This window comes from Triticum dicoccoides, chromosome 5B, assembly GCF_002162155.2.
Source record: "Triticum dicoccoides isolate Atlit2015 ecotype Zavitan chromosome 5B, WEW_v2.0, whole genome shotgun sequence".
NCBI classification, from domain to species: domain Eukaryota; kingdom Viridiplantae; phylum Streptophyta; class Magnoliopsida; order Poales; family Poaceae; genus Triticum; species Triticum dicoccoides.
This window is the reverse complement of record NC_041389.1, coordinates 316811486-316825897: the sequence shown is the minus strand read 5'-3', so window position 1 is coordinate 316825897 and position 14412 is coordinate 316811486.

Here is a 14412-nt window from a genome sequence, read left to right as displayed (position 1 = left end):
CGCACATGTATTGCTCTTACAGGGAAGGCCATCGGGGCGCCAAGCTGAACCCGCGGGGACTCGCCAACAAGGGGCACCGAAGTCGGGTAGGCTTAAAAGAAAGGCGGTCAGGACCGAGACGCCGTTGCAAAGGTATGTTTAAAAACCTGCCATGAAGTTATCATAGTTAAAATATAACGATGTCTTCTGCCTTCTGACAGAAAAAGCGCTCGCCGGACTGTATCCGGAGAGCCTGCCGGTCACACTTCCACCAGCCGAACTCCTAGGCCGAACTCAAGGGCAGAGGTCAACACGGACGATCCTCCTACAGAGGATGCAGATAGATTTTCCGCTACAAACTCTGAAGTGGAGAGCGCCGTAAATCATAGGCACCGACGGGCCGCACTACGTGACCCTAATTTCTCTGAAGAGGTATTCGATGCCTTCAACTCAGGGGACGCGTACATCCGGGCTGCTCAAGGTGGCCTTGCCAGGGCCACGGACCAGTACGTAAAGGATATACGGGTAAGAAAATTTGATAAGTATGTATATCAGTAGCCCCTGAGACTTGAAATAGTTGGCACAACTGATTTGAGGATCCTCGTGTGCATAGATTCTGACAGAGAAGAATACCCAGCTATCCAAAGAGCTGGAGGAGTGCAAGGCCCAACTGCGGGTCGCAATTGCCGTGATTGAGGAGTCTACGAAGGCCCCATCTGGTAATTTTTGCTTTAAACAAAAATAATGTCATGGCATGTACCAGTTAAGTATTCGGCATGAATGCGATTCTAACAATAGAATCCGTAGACAATCCCGGAGGCAATCCGGAGATCGTACCAAAGGACGAGCAACATGTTCGGCGACAGATGAAGGCTGGCTAGCGTGTGCTTGCCAAGGTTATAAAGGAGAAAAATACTCTCCAGGACGCGAACGTCCGACTGGACGTCGAATTGAAGGATGTTCGGGCCCAGCTTGCTGACTCCATAAAGGAGAATAAGAGGCTACGGCACGGCATATTCAGTAAGTTCCCTGACGAGCCATTATAAAGTTCAGCAAAGAAGCGTGCTAACAGAATTATGTCTGTAGGCATGCTAACATGCCGTCCCGAGGAGGAAATGCCCGGTTCTGCAGGCGATCTTCTGCCGGAGCTCTCCCAACTGCACGAACAAGTTCGGCAGGTGATGCAGAGCATTGCTCAGGCCTTGTGGCCATCCGCCTCCCTGTCAGCACGCATGGGGGAGCTTGTGGAGATGCTCAAGGGAGTGCGGCAGTGCTTCCGATTATGGAAGATATCAGCCTGTTGACAAGGCGCAAGGGAAGCCTGGGCCATGGTGAAGACGTGGTACACCAAGGCTGACCCGAACCATATGGCCGAGGTTGGACCTGTAGGGTCAGATGGGAAGGAGATCCCTGTACATCTGGTGTATGACCAAGTAGCATTAGCCACTAAGTATTCCCAACAGGACTGTAGGCTAGACAGCCTGTTGGATGGTATAGAAGAAGAATTTAGTCAGTCTAAGTGGCATTGTACTTCGAAGGACATATTTTGTCCCTAGACGGATTGTAAATCATTTGTCTTGGCCGACCTTTTCGCTTCAACCTCTGGACCCGACAGTCCAGAGTGTATCCGAATACCCGCTCAGTTACGTGAAAACCGGGGCACGCGTGGAAACCAGGCGTAGGGGTCATAAGTGCTTGAACAGACAAGTACCCAACTAGTTATGTTATATTACATGGGTAGTAAGAAACATCTTCCAGGGAGAATAGTTCTGTTAAGGGTTCCTTTCCCTAGGTGTGCATGCATTACTGTGCATGTCCGAACTGAAAAATTTACGCAGGATATAAGCATCTGGGGGCATGTTTTGTAATAGGTAAAATACATCTTTTTGTTCACCGACCGAATATTCCCTTAAGAATGCTAGCTTTCGGCTTTACCCAGTCTGAGGTACACATCTGGCTGGCCCGGCAGTAACAATCGCAGAGGTGCTCCCCTTATGCCCTAGCCGAATTAACGGGAACATAGGGCATAAACACAAGAGCCAGGCAACCCAGCTTGGCCAAAACTTAAGTCATATCGATGCATACATGGTGAAAAAAGGCACATACGTAGAAGTGATGCATATGTGTTGGGCATAAAGCCCAGAAGACAAATAAGCTTCTGTGTAAGAAGCCCCCAGGTATGATGAGCGTGCATAGTGCGGCCAGAGTGTGCGGTCAAAGCATACTTAAAGCTTTTAAGGCTATAAATGTAAAAGGGAGAGAGAGGGTATAATTTAAAAAGGAAGACAGAGGTAAGGAGACAAACATGGAGTTCGGCACTAGGCATAGAATCTTCGGAGTCTGGCCATGTTTCATGGGTTCGGCTTGAGTCCATTGTCTGATGCATCACGCAGACGGTACACGCCTCCAGTGAGAACTTTGTCAATGATGAAGGGGCCCTCCCACTTGGGCTTGAGCTTGTCCTTTTTCTTCTTAGGTAGGCGTAGAACGAGTTCGCCAATGTCACAAGTCTTGGCCCGTACTTCTCTACTTTGATACCTTCGAGCCTGCTGTTGATAGAATGCGGAACAGGCCTTCGTGACGTCACGCTCCTCCTCCAGGGCGTCTAAGTTGTCCTGACGGTCCATCTTGGCTTCTCTCTCTTTGTACATGCACACTCTAGGTGAATCATGGATGATATCACAGGTTAGCACTGCCTCTGCACCGTACACCATAAAAAATGGTGTGCATCCGCTTGTGCGATTTGGCATGGTCCGCAACCCCCATAATACGGAGTCAAGCTCCTCTACCCAGTGCGTATCTGATTCCTTCAAGGATCGCACTAGTCTGGGTTTAGTGCCGCTCATAATAAGACCGTTCGCTTGTTTGACTTGACTGTTTGTTTGGGGGTGATAGACAGAGGCATAATCAAGTTTTATGCCCATTTTGCTGCACCAGTTTTTCACCTCATCGGCTGTGAAGTTTGAGCCGTTATTGGTGATGATGCAGTGGGGGATACCGTAGCGGTGTACGACCCCGGATATAAAGTCTATCACTGGTCCGGATTCGGCCGTTTTAACTGGTTTGGCTTCTATCCATTTGGTGAATTTATCGACCATGACCAACAAGTATTTCTTCTTATGGCTTTGTCCTTTAAGGGGTCCAACCATATCGAGCCCCCAGACCGCAAAGGGCCAAGTTATGGGGATTGTTTGGAGGGCGGTGGGCGGCATATGGCTTTGATTTGCAAAAGGCTGGCAACCGACGCAGTGTTGGACAAGGTCTTGTGCGTCTGCCCGGGCTGTTGGCCAGTAGAAACCTGTACGGAAGGCCTTGCTTACAAGCGCCCGAGCTGCGGCATGGTGGCCGCCGAGTCCGGCATGAATTTCAGCCAAGAGCTGCCGCCCGTCCTCTTCGGAGATGCACCTTTGGAGCACTACGATTGCGCTTTTCTTATAAAGCTCTCCCTCGTGGACTTTGTAGGCTTTAGAGGGCCGCACAATGCAGCGTGCCTCATTTTGGTCCTCCGGGAGTTCCTGCCTATTTAAGTAGGCTAGGAAGTGTTCCGTCCACGGGGCGATGACCGCCATGATCACGTGGGCCGAAGGTGTGATTTCGGTGGCGGAGCTTCCGATTACGTCAGATTGTTCAGGATCTGGGGTTGTATGCGGATTCGGGTTAGTATTGCCGGATTCCCCTTCCACACCATAGATGGCTTGAACAGCCTTTCCAAAAAAATATTTGGTGGGACGGGGTCACGTTTAGAGCCGATGCGAGCAAGGATATCCGCTGCTTGATTGTTTTCTGGTACCACATGGTGGAATTCGAGCCCCTCAAATCGAGCTGACATTTTGAGGACGGGTTACGGTAAGCCACCATTTTCGGGTCCTTGGCGTCAAAGTCTCCATTTATTTGAGATATTGTGAGATTTGAATCCCCGCGTACTTTGAGACATTGAATTCCCATGGAGACTGTCATCCAAAGACCGTGCAACAGAGCCTTATACTCTGTTGCATTGTTGGAGTCTATGTAAAGTATTTGGAGTACATACTGGGCTGTATCTCCGGTGGGGGACGTTAGGACGACGCTAACCCCTAGACCAGCTAGCATCTTAGAGCCGTCAAAGTGCATGATCCAATTGGAGTACGCGTCGTACTCTTTAGGGAGTTCGGCTTCTGTCCATTCGGCGACGAAGTCAGCCAGTACTTGCGACTTAATGGCCCACCGTGGTTTGTATGCTATGTCGAACGGGAGGAGCTCGATAGCCCATTTTGCAATCCGGCCCATGGCATCGCGGTTATTTATTATGTCATTGAGTGGTACTTCGGAGGCCACCGTGATTGAACACTGTTGAAAGTAGTGTCATAGTTTTCGTGATGCCATGAAGACCGCGTATGCTATATTTTGATAATGCGGGTACCGTGACTTACATGGAGTGAGGACAGTGGATACGTAGTATACCGGCTTTTGTAATGGCAATGTATGTCCATCTGTCTCTTGTTCGACGACGAGCACTGCACTTAAGCCTGGTGTGTTGCAGCTATGTATAGCAACATGGGTTCGCTGACATTTTGGCGCTGCCAGAATTGGATTGGTGGCCAAGAGGGATTTTATTTCCTCCAGCCCCGCCGTAGCCGCATCCTTCCACTCGAAGTGTTCGGTGCGTCGAAGAAGGCGATAAAGAGGTAGCGCATTTTCTCCTAATCGGGAGATAAAGCGGCTTAGGGCGGCCACGCATCCAGTTAATTTCTGGATTTGCTTGAGGTCTATTAGGGTAGCCAACTGTGATAGAGCTTGGATTTTAGCCGAATTTATTTCGATTACTCTATTGGAGACAATAAAGCTCAAGAGTTTTCCAGCTGGTACGCCGAAAACGCATTTTTCCGGGTTGAGCTTGATGTCTTATGTTCGGAGTTTGTCGAACGTAAGCCTCAAATCGTCCATTAATGACTCGACATGTCTGGTTTTAATGACCACATCGTCTATGTAAGCCTCCACTGTTTTGCCGATTTGTGTTTCCAGGCATGTCTGAATCATGCGTTGATAGGTTGCACCGGCATTTTTTAGCCCGAAAGGCATGGTGTTAAAACAGAAGGGACCGTATGGAGTGATAAATGTCGTTGCGGCTTGATCGGACTCTGCCATCTTGATTTGGTGGTATCTGGAGTATGCGTCGAGGAAACACAATGAGTCGTGTCCCGCGGTAGCGTCGATAATTTGATCGATGCGAGGGAGTGGGAAGGGATCCTTAGGGCAAGCCTTATTAAGGTCTTTGAAATCGATGCATAGGCGCCAGGATTTGTCCTTCTTTTGTACCATCACCAAGTTTGCTAGCCAGTCCAGATGTTTTATCTCTCTAATGAATCCGGCTTAAAGTAGCTTGGCTAGCTCCTCTCCCATGGCTTGTCGCTGGGTTCTGAAAAGCACCGAAGAGTCTGCTTGACCGGCTTGTATTCCCTTAGTATGTTTAGGCTATGTTCGACCAGCCTGCGTGGGATACCTGGCATGTCTGAAGGATGCCAGGCGAAAATGTCCCAATTCTCATGCAAGAACTCTCGTAGTGCGGCGTCTATTGTGGGGTTCAGTTGTGCCCCAATTAATGCTGTTTTTGTAGGGTCTGTTGGGTGGACCTGGAATTTGACTATTTCGTCTGCTGGTCTGAAAGAGGTGGACTTGGATCGTTTGTCGAATATCACATCGTCCCTATCCACTGCGGAGCGCAGCACAGTTAACTCTTCGGCCGCGAGGGCTTCGGATAATGCCTCCAGGGCTAGTGCGGCAGTTTTATTTTTGGCACGGAGTGCTATGTCTGGATCACTGGCCAGAGTGATGATCCCCTTGGGCCCCGGCATCTTGAGCTTCATGTAACCGTAATGGGGTATAGATTGGAAGCTTGCGAATGCGTCTCACCCCAAGAGGGCGTGATATCCACTGCTAAACGGGGCCACTTGGAATGTGATTTCTTAGGACCGATAATTCTCTAGTGTGTCGAATACCACATCCAATGTGATTTTCCTTGTGCATCGTACCTCCCGACTAGGGATGATTCCCGTGAAGGTCGTGCTGCTTTGCTCAATGCGGATCTTATCTATTTCCATTTTGTTAAGAGTTCCCTCATAGATGAGGTTTAATCCGCTGCCACCGTCCATCAGCACTTTAGTAAGCCGGAATCCGTCCACTATTGGACTAAGGACCAAAGCGGTTGGTGCTCGGACTGTTCGGAATTGAGGTTCATCGCCGGCATTGAAGGTTATGGCCGTATCGTTCCATGGGTTTCTTGCTGCGATGTGGCAGACTTCGGCGAGGCTGCGGAGCGCTCGCTTGCGCCTGTTGTTTGAGGCGAAAGTCTTGAAGACGGTTAGTACTGTATTGTTATTTTCTGCGGGGTGGTGTTCTGCGATATTGTCGATGAGAAGATCCTCGCTGCTCTTGGCCACCTACCGGAGTATCCAACATGCTCTAAGGCTGTGTGTTGGTATGGCGTCCGGTGTGCTATGAATTTTGCATGGCCTATTGAGCCATCCCTCCAGTACGGTTCCACGCCTTGTAGAGGGCTTTGGCTTCTTTGTAGTTGGGTTGGGTGACTTGCGAGAGTGCACCCTTTTAGTTCAGACGAGGGGTTTAGTTAGGGCCGGAGGATCCCAGAATTTTGTTTGGGTCTTCCAGGCGCTTTCCATTGTGCAGTACTTCTGTACTATGGCCGCCAGGTCGGTAAAGTGTGCTATGTCACGGCGACTTATGGCATTGAGAATTCCCTTGTCCGTGCAACTTTTTCAAAAGAATGAGATTCCGTCTTCCTTGTGACAGTCCTTAACCTTGCTCATTACAAGGAGGAATCTGGCCCAGAAGTGGTGTACTGTCTCTTGGGGCTCTTGTCTGATGTGGGAAAGATCGCTTGCGTCTAGGTGGGTGGGTGAAATTAAGTCCACGTCCTGACCCAATCTGGAACCCAGGGGCGAAGGAGCTCCTGAGCTTGGCAGCTTGGGCTCCCAGATATTGCCCAATATTTGTGACCCGCTGCTCGATTCTAAGTTCGTAGCCTGGGCCACGTCCTCCCGTAGACGGGTATACGGCTCAGAGAGCTCGGGGATCCGGACATAGTTCGTCCTCAAAATAGAGGAAGAATTGTCGTTTTGTTCCTCCACCACCGCTATCTGATGGGTGACCGGCAAAGAGTTAATCCCCCTTAGGTTGGGTTTAAGCCCAATCCGATCATAATCTGTAGAGACTCCCAGGGTAGCGATGCGATCCAAGAGCTCGTTCAAGGAGGAGAGCTCCATTGGATCCATCTGCTCGGTGAATTCCGGGCTGACGTGAAGGTTGTTCTTGATGACCTGAGATGTCATCGTCGGCGCGGCGATCGAACGGGCGGCCATGTTGAAACCGCCCAGCCGGAGAGTTTGGCCTACAGCCAAGGATCCTCCGGAGGTGATGTTATCCTTGACAACAAGGCGAGCCATCAAGCCTTATCGGGACGGCACAGTGGAACTCTCAATGAAAGCACCAATGTCGGTGTCAAAACCGGTGGATCTCGGGTAGGGGGTCCCGAACTATGCGTCTAAGGCTAATGGTAACAGGAGGCAGGGGACACGATGTTTTACCCAGGTTCGGGCCCTCTCGATGGAGGTAATACCCTACTTCCTGCTTGATTGATCTTGATGATATGAGTATTACAAGAGTTGATCTACCACGAGATCGTAGAGGCTAAACCATAGAAGCTAGCCTATGATTATGATTGTTGTTGTCCTACGGACTAAACCCTCCGGTTTATATACACACCGGAGGGGGCTAGGTTTACACAGAGTCAGTTACAGAGAAGGAAATCTACATATCCGAATATCCAAGCTTGCCTTCCACGCAAAGGAGAGTCCCATCCGGACACGGGACGAAGTCTTCAAACTTGTATCTTCATAGTCCAACAGTCCGGCAAAAGTATATAGTTCGGCTGTCCGAGGACCCCTTAATCCAGGACTCCCTCAATGGCTTCGACCCACAAGTTTTAAGGAGACTTGAACTCCGCCATCATGGTCCTTTCCGCATCCATCAACATCCGATTCTTCCTCTCTGCAACACCATTTTGCTGAGGGGTGTATGGTGCGAAATATTGATGCTTGATCCCCTCATCACTAAGAAACTCATCCATGGTGTAGTTCTTGAACTCGGTGCCGTTGTCACTTCTTATTGTCAAGATCTTTGCATCATGTTGACGTTGAGCTTCATTTGCAAAGTCGATGACAGTTTGTTGAGTTTCACTCTTCCTCTTGAAGAAATATACCCAAGTGTACCTTGAGTAATCATCGATAATCACCAAGCAATACTTTGTACCCCCAAGACTATCAAAGGATGGAGGCCCAGAGAGATCCATGTGAAGGAGCTCCAAGGGTCTCTTCGAGTAGATGATTGCCGTGGGAGGGTGAGACTTCTGATGTAACTTTCCTTCGATACAAGCACTGCAAGCACGATCTTTGGCAAAACTAACATTTGTTAGTCCACGGACATGGTCCCCCTTGAGAAGACTTTGCAAAGATCTCATATTGACATGGGCTAAACGGCGATGCCAAAGCCATCCCACATCAACTTTATCCATTAGGCATGTCGCAGTCTTAGTGGGTCGCTCCAAAAAGTTAATCACATACATGCCATTCTCGACATGCCCAACAAAGTCTACTTTAAGAGTCTTGCTCCACAAGAGGGCCACGGTATCAATATCAAAGAATGTGGCAAAGCCCATGAGTGCAAGTTGACAAATGGAAAGTAAATTGTATGCAAGGGACTCAACAAGCATGACTTTCTCGATCGTGAGATCATGAGAAATAACAACCTTGCCAAGACCCAGTACCTTGGAGGACGAGGCATCACCCCACTCGACATTGGTGGGCATAGATGGAATCTTATGCACGTCCACCACCAAGTCCTTGCTTCCGGTCATATGATTTGTGGCTCCACTATCGAGCAACCATGATCCCCCACCAGAAGCAAATGCCTACAAGAGATGAATGCTTGGTTTTAGGTACCCATTTCGTAATGGGTCCTTTGATGTTAGTAACAAGGGTCTTAGGAACCCAAATAGACCATTCAATGTACTCATAAGGAGAAACAACAAATTTAGCATAAACATGCCCATCACTAGCACGGCACAACACATAAGAAGGGTTAAAGTCGTCGGCTTTGTTGGAAGGGGTGGCATTGCCATTTTTGACATCACCACCCTTCACATTGTTCTTCTTCTCCTTAGAATCACCTTCTCCCTCCTTCACAAAAGTTTGCTTGAGAGGAGGAGGTCGTTTGGTCTTGTCATTCTTCTTCTTGTTCTTGGACTTGGGTGCGAACCCAACTCCCTCCTTGGCCACAACTTCCTTTTGATTGCTCAAAAGGTCATTGAGATTCTTCTCACCTTGTATGCAGGACACAAGGCCTTTCTCAAGTTGCTCCTTCAACTTGGCATTCTCCTCCACAAGATGCACATGCTCACAACACGGGTTAGTAGCATTTGTGTTATCAATTAAGACCATATGAGGAAAAGTGGCTTTCTCCTTCGTTAGCTTCACTTGGAGTTGATCATGAGACTCCTTGAGGCTAGCATGAGCACCCTTCAAGACTTTATGAGCCTTGTCAAGTATATCAAACTCCTCTTTGAGTCTAGCATGGGCAACCCCAAGTTTAGCCTTCTCGGAATCGAGCACACGAGATACAACAAGAGCATTATCAAGATCTTTCTTCATTTAGCATGGTCATCGTTGTGTGACTCCTCAAGAGCCAAATGATGAACATGCTCTTCCTCAAGCGCATTAGAGAGATCCAATATCTCATCGGCATAGTCACGACTATGACCTTCCATCTTAGAGATGGTTTCTTCATGAGCCTCGATCATGTCATTGGCTTCACCAAGTTGTTCCAAGAGAGCAACGAAGTGCTTCTGGATTTTCCCTTGATCTTACTCATAAAAGACTCAAATTCATTTACTTCCTCATTAGACCCCTCACTTTCATCAATGCAATCCATCAAGGAAGGATTAGTAATGATGGTAGTTTTGATGTTGGGGGTTACCTTGTTGGTGGCTTTGGCCATGAGGCACTTGGCGGTGATGTTCTCGTTGGGAGAATCGAAGAGAGACACCCGTGGAGTTGTGGCAATGGCAACGGAGGCCATGGCCATGGCTTCACTATCTTCATCATCATCATCCTCATTGTATTCTTCTTGTGCCACCAACCCTTTGGTTGAAGTCTTCTTGGTGAAGTTGTTCTTGCTAGGGAAAGACTTGGCTTCGTATTTTCGGATGAGCTTGCCACCATTGTCTTCCCGCTTCTCGTAGGGGCACTCCGCAACAAAATGGCTCACATTGCCACAATTGTAACATGCTCTCACATGTTGCTTGCCCTTGAAGCCACTTGAGTTGTTCTTGTTGAAATTGGGCCTTGAGTTCTTCTTGCTCCAAAATTGCCTTGAAGCAAAATCCATGTGCTCATGATAATCATATTTCGTATCTTCGGTGTTGCTCTCCTCATCTTCCTCTTCATCCTCTTCTTCTACACTAACCTTGGCCTTCAAGGCAACGTTGGGCTTCTTTGCTCTTTGAGAACGCAACACCGCATTGTCGGCGGTCTTGTCCAAGATCCTCATCGCCACAAACTCATACAACACTTCACTTGAGGACAAGGTGTGAAAGTCTGGCCTTTGATGGATGACAGAGGACATGGCCTTGTGGTAAGGCATCATGGCCTTGAGGAATTTGCGCTCGATCCAATTATCATCCGTATCCTTGCTCCCATGATCTCGGAGAGATACCGCGAGAGTGGTTAATCTCCGATAAAGCTCACGAGGTTCTTCATCTTCATTCATTGCAAACTCATCGGTTTCATCTTGCACCACTTCATAGTTGGAGCGTTGAATGCTTGAGCTTCCCTTGTAAAGACAAACCACATGGTTCCATGCTTCCTTGGCCACGGTGAACGGTCGGAGATGGGAATGTCTTCGCATGGAATTTCGTCTTGGATGATGAAGAGGGCACTCTCATTGAATTGATGATCCGCGGCTTCTCTCGGGGGTAAAGTTGCTTGGGTCATGCGGATAGAAACCTTGCTCAATAATTCTCCAAAGATTAGTATTGACATGGTTTAAATGACGTTTAAAGCGATAGACCCAAGAGTCAAAATCCTCATTTTTCACAATCTTAAGAGGGGAACCCGCATGATTTAAATGAGTGGAGGGAACCGGTCCTCCATAAGTAAGAGGTGGTTCAACATGAGCATAGATGTCGTTTCCACTTTTACCACTAGGCAAAGGAACTTTATCACTAGAAGCTTCCCCCTTATCGGAGTTGGCATCCGCCACCTTGTTAGTGGGAGCGACCACTTCCAAAGGTGTGATGGATAATTTAAGACCATCAAGGAACTCTTTGAACATGCCTTTGACCACGGTCGTCATGGAGGTTTTCAATGTGTCCAAAGCCACATTGAATTCCTCACGTGAGACCAGGGATCCCCCATCAGCCATAGACGAAGAAGGATTCACACCGGGGTGCTCCTCCTCATCGTCTATAGTGTCAATCATACTCTTAGGACGGTAAAGCCCTTAATAAAGAGATGAGGCTCTCATACCAATTGAAAGAATCGATATAGTTGACTAGAGGGGGGTGAATATGCAACTAACAATTTTTAGCTTTTCTTTACCAAATTAAACTTTGCATCAAAGTAGGTTGTCTAGATGTGCAACTAGGTGAGAAACCTATATGATGCAACAACAATGAGCACACAAGCAAGCAAAGGATATAACACAATATAGCTTGCACAAGTAAAGGTGAGATATAACCAAAAGCGAAACTGATGGAGACGAGGATGTGTTACCGAATTTCCTTCCCTTTGAGGGGAAGTACGTCTCCGTTGGAGCGGTGTGGAGGCACAATGCTCCCCAAGAAGCCACTAGGGCCACCGTATTCTCCTCACACTCTCACACAATTTGAGATGTCGTGATTCCACTATTGGTGCCCTTGGAGGCGGCGATCGAACCTTTAAAAACAAGGTTGGGGCAATCTCCACAACTTAATTGGAGGCTCCCAATGACACCACGAACCTTCACCATAATAGACTATGACTCCGTGGTGACCTCAACCGTCTAGGGTGCTCAAACACCCAAGAGTAATAAGATCTGCAAGGGATTAGTGGGAGGGATCAAATTTCTCTTGGTGGAAGTGTAGATTGGGGCCTTCTCAACCAACCCCTAGAGAATCAACAAGTTTGATTGGCTAGGGAGAGAGATCGGGCGAAAATGGAGCTTAGAGCATCAATGGAGCTTGGAGGTGGAAGAGGTGGTCAACTCGGAGAAGAAGACTCCCCTTATATAGTGAAAGAACAAATCCAACCGTTATCCACCAACTCAGCCCGCGAAGAGCAGTACTACCGCACCAGACATGCGGTACTACCGCAAGGCCCTGCAGTACTACCACATGGCACTACAGTACTACCGCTGGTGAGGCAGGGGCTAGACCAGACCTGTAGTGCAGAGGCAGAGAGTGGTAGAACCGCTGGCGCGGTACTACCACGCCCCCTTGCGGTACTACCGCAAGGCAGGTATAGTCTAGGCTAAGAAGGCACAGACATATAAAAATACATCCGTGACTACTTCCGCTGAGTTTTGATCTATGCAAAAATCTGATACAGTACTACCGCAAGCCCGGAGTGGTACTAGCGTGTAGGGCGCGGATGTAAAAAATTACATCCTCTCATGCTGTTGTGCCTGGCCAGAGCTCACGGTACTACTGCGCCCATGGAGCGGTACTACCGCGTAGGGCGCGGATGTAAAAAATTACATCCGCCCCTACTACCACTCAAGCAGTTGCGCGTGGCCTGAGGCCATGGTACTACCGCTCCCAAGGAGCGGTACTACCATGATCACCTATGGTACTACCATGCTGGAGCCCATTACTACTGCAAGGGCTTGCGGGAGTACCGCTCTGGAGAGCAGTACTACCTCCCGCCTCAGTTCAGCAACATTAGGACTCCTTCATTTTGCAGAGACACGGAGAGACGGAGGATGCTCCAAAGATCCAAAGGAAAGGGGGGCAAAAGGGACAGACGTGTACGTGTTGATTCCACCCAAACCTTTCCAACACGGACCCCCTCTTAATAGTACAGCTTTCCTACGACTCAAATCCACTGAAAAGAAACATAGAGAAACACCGTCTTCAATAGTCTTCGAGGGGCACTAAATCGTCTTGTGTATATCTGAAATGCTCAATGCACACGATTTGTCCGCAAAAGCATTGTCATCAATCACCAAAACTACTAAGGGATAAATATGCCCTTACACCCAGGTCTCTTATCCATTACATTGAATCTCTTTTACATCTTATTAGTTCCCGATCTACTATTTTGCAACCTTTTACTTTCTGGTCTATAAACCAAAAATACCAAAACTATTTACTTTACCATTAATCTATCTCTATCAGATCTCACTTTTGCAAGTGATCGTGAAGGGATTGACAACCCATTTATCGTGTTGGGTGCAAGTTGTTGATTGTTTGTGCAGGTATTCGGTGACTTGTGCGTTGTCTCATACTAGATTGATACCTTGGTTCTCAAAACTGAGGGGAATAGTTATGCTACTTTGCTGCATCACCGTTTCCTCTTCAAGGGAAAACCAACGCAAGCTCAAGAGGTAGCATGGTCCACCACATCGGATCTGCTTCACCGGCGCCCTCGTCCACCACAGTGTAGGCCCTTCACTGACTCCCTTGTTCGCCCCATTGCTGGCCCTTCATACAAGCCCTCGTCCGCCGCAACAGATCCACCTCACTGAAAGCATTGTATACCATGCCGGATGTGCTTTGCTGACGCCTGCGTCCATTGCACCAGACCCGCTCCACGGACACCATATTCAACTCCACTGGCCCTGCTTTATTGACGCCACAACCTCATCGGGTTATTTCGATTTGTACTCTTTCGGTTTTTCTCTTCTTTATCATGGAACTATTCGCTTACCATAGATGAGCTTTCTTGTATGTCAACAGGCACCGCAACCGAAGCAGCGAAGCCGCTTCAGCAACAGCGACAGCCGGCCCAAACTCAACCGCGACACAAGCACCATCGACGATCCTTAGCTATCAAGTATGACAACGATACCCATACGCCGCTGAGAATCAGGTACTGTTATCCAACGACCGGTGCCTAATTTCACTTTCTTAGCATAAGCACCGCACCTTTGATTTCTTCAGGGCATCATTCAATTTTTCATGAGACGCATTATTCTGCTTGCACCTGTAGAGCCATACTTCTGGCAGTGAACATGTTACATGTGCTAAATTACAAACCAGTGCACATATAGTTACAATGCTTTAGTTTTGTCCTAAGTATTATTGTACTTCCTAGATATCATTGCCTCCTATTTTACTTCTCGCATGCTATATTTATGATAATGGTGTTGTTCTGATGCCACCTGTTGGTTCCATTAGACTGCTTC